The 3187-nt window shown below is 44.9% G+C and overlaps 1 pseudogene; it reads right to left on the bottom strand.

The window, feature by feature from the left end:
• Window positions 1-360: 360 nt before the first annotated feature.
• Window positions 361-919, bottom strand: LOC110550240 (cytochrome c oxidase subunit 4 isoform 1, mitochondrial-like; annotated as a pseudogene).
• Between the last annotated feature and the right edge of the window lie 2268 nt (window positions 920-3187).

The following is a 3187-nucleotide window of genomic DNA, read 5'->3' as shown; positions in this document are numbered from 1 at the left end:
TTCTCAAAGAATCAATAAAATATTATATTAAAAATCAAGTAAGTTCCTGCGCTTAAGTACTGTGGCAATGTCAAACTGTATTTTTAGGTTTCCATATTTAGGTTGCCTGTGACTGATTGGTAATGAAGAGTTTGGAGAACACACTTCTCAGAGTATTGCTGAATTCATAAAAATTTAACTATCAAGTCAACTTCTATCTATGTACATATACTTATTTACTTCTTGCTCTGAACTAATTTAAAATTTTTTGAAAACTTGTAAAACATGTACAGAAATATCCTGCCATGAATATCACATCTCCTACATGCATTCCTCAAGTCTCTTAATTTTTTTTTTTTCTTCACATAAACTGGTTGTTTATTAGCATGGACCGTGGGACACGGCAGCTTCCAGCATGCCGAGTGGGGGTAGGGAGTTGGCAAGCAGAGAGGTCTCATTTTTTCCACTCGTTCTTTTGTAGCCCCACTGAATGGGGTTGGCTTTCGTGGCTAGCATCCGCTTGGTCTGGGTGGTCACTCCGTCACGATCAAAGGGATGAGGGATGGGGCCATACACATAGCTCTTCCCCAAATCTAAACCAGAGCAGCGAGGCCAATGAGGAGCACGGCCACGCCCACAACAGTCTTCCACGCATAGGTGGCCCCGGTCATCTTAGCGAAGCTCTCATTAAACTGGGTGCGGTACATCTGATTGTCTCATCCCTGGACAGGCCGCTCCACTCGGTCTCCTCCTTCAGGGCCTTCTGGCTGGCAGACAGCAGCTTGGCATAGGCCACATCAGGCAAGGGGCAGCCACGCCGATCGACATAATTAGGAAGAGCATAGTCTACACTCTTCACCACACTGCCGTGTGCTCAAACACACCCGGAAGCGGAAATGGCTCTCTTGCCGATTAAGCTAAGAGCCCGGGTAGCCAACATTTTGCCACCGCTGCCCTAGCAACCGCGGCGACCCACCTTTACCGGAACACAAGTCTCTTAATGTTGGCATGTATATAACTAAGGGATAATTTTCAAAACTAAGAAAGATAACATTGCTATACTATTACCAACTAAAGAATCATACTCTGAAATTCCACCATATATAATTTAGAAAATGGAGCAAATAGCTCCAGGATGGGTAAAATCAGTAATCGCTAGGCTATCCTTTTTTTTTTTTCATAATGAGTTGAACCATTTCCTGATTTTATTCCTAGATTAACCATCTGAGAGCCAGAAAACTTAACAACAATTATTCTGCAAAGAAATACAAGCCTCAAAAGCCAGCTAAACGTTTCAAAGTCAGCTAAAAACATCTCATACACAGTGAGCGATACAGCCAATTCTACAGCTCCTAAGCTGGTCCAATATTATTTCTGGTACTAATACATTTTTTTCTATGAATATTGGTGACTTAGTGGTATTTTTGTGCAGAATTGATGCCTGAATATGAAACGTAAATATGTCTTTTTGGTCAAGGCACACTTTCTGAACTCAAGGGAAGGTCCCCTCTCTGGTGTAGTGCCTGGCAGGGTGCTGCCACGGTGCCACCACATGCTAGTGCTGTCACCTGTGTGAGTGCTGTGAGTCTCTGTCTTGCTCACCCTCGTGTCTCAGCGCTCTCCTACAGTGCCTTAGCTTTGCAGGCATTGACACATGCCCACCGAGTGACTGGAGTAAACACAGGATATGTTTATATCAACTTTTTCCTCCCCACGACTTCCTTACTAAGCATTATTCCCGGGAACGGACAATGCTGTGTGTCTGTTAAAGAGGACCATGCCTCCCAGGCCTCTGCTTGAGAAGCAGGCACTGAATGTCAGGTATGGCAGCAGAGCTGAATGAACACCATCACTTTTACCAACAGCGCAAATGTGCAGACACTGACTCCCCTTGTTGACTAAATGCATTCCACAGGTAATTTCACTCACCTCAGGAAAGTATGTGTTCTCCTCAGGCTATTGTTAGTTCTCAACATCATTCAATAGTTCTTAAAAAGAAACGTATGTGTGTGTGCGCCTATGTGTGGGTATGTGCCTGTATGTGTAAGTATACCAAGGAGGCCAGAGAATGTATCAGATTCCTCGGAACTGGAGTTACAGGTACTTGTGAGCCTCCATATCTGGGTGCTAGGAGAATAAGGCTGGTCTTCTGGAAGAAAAGTAAGGGCTCTCTACTACCAAGCTGTCTCTTCGGCCCTTATTCAGTCCTCACACTGTAATTTGTTTTCAAAGTGCTGTGGTCCTTGTTCTTAATGAACTGGCAAGGTAAAGTTTTTACTCTTAAAACCACCTTCCAAACCTCCCCAAACAGTGCCACCAACTGGGATCAAGTAGCCAAATACCTAAGCCTGTGTAGGACATTCTCATTCAAGGATGGCGACTGGGAGTTGGTGGTGTTGGCTCGAAAGAGAATAATACATGAGATCTTTGGAAAAGACTCAGTAAATCCTTTCACTGGTACCTTTCAAATTAGTAGAGGTCATTTGCATATTTTGTTGTAATTAGGCAATGAGCACTAATTCTTGTCTGGAGTACAGTTTAGGAAAAAGGAAAGTTGAACAGATTATAATACAAACTCTCAGCTGCTATTGGGTTGGTAGCAGACGTGAGGAGGTGGTCACATTCTCTTGTACCTCCAACTCTCAACCTCATCATGGCCTAGACAGGTCTGGTTTGCCTGGGCTTTACACTGGAGAGCCCAGAGCATTCAGCAAAACAGCAAGATCCGTTCCTCCTACCCAGGGTAGAGGCTCTGGTCTTGCAACAATTCGGGACTGAGTAATATAATGTCTGCAGAAGCCACCTACACAGAGACCAGGCCCAGCAGAAGCTCAGAATGAAGCTGATTGCCTTCCCTGCTGTGACTTCAAAAAGGCTTGGAGTGGGTGGGTGTCCGCTGGGCCTCAAATGATGGTCTCCTGCCACGCAAGTATTCTACACTCTTAGATCAGAAACTTGGATCCCTGTGGCCTCCACGTTCTGCCTGCTGGTTGAGATGAGTCATGGTCAGGGCTGCCATTCAGACTCATTTACAAAGCACCTCAGGGAAAGGAAATAGCTTGGCCTGAAGAAGCATGCCACAGAAAATGGTCTGGATTTTAGTTCGAAAGAGATCCAAGAAGGCTTGCACAGGGACTCCTGCAAGTTCGGTTTGGGGCCAGGATCCTATTTCAGAGACCGACTTAGGGTTTCTTCCAGTTTCTTACCA

The sequence above is a fragment of the Meriones unguiculatus genome, chromosome 1 (assembly GCF_030254825.1).
Source record: "Meriones unguiculatus strain TT.TT164.6M chromosome 1, Bangor_MerUng_6.1, whole genome shotgun sequence".
NCBI lineage: Eukaryota > Metazoa > Chordata > Mammalia > Rodentia > Muridae > Meriones > Meriones unguiculatus.
This window is presented reverse-complemented; position numbering and strand designations above follow the sequence as displayed.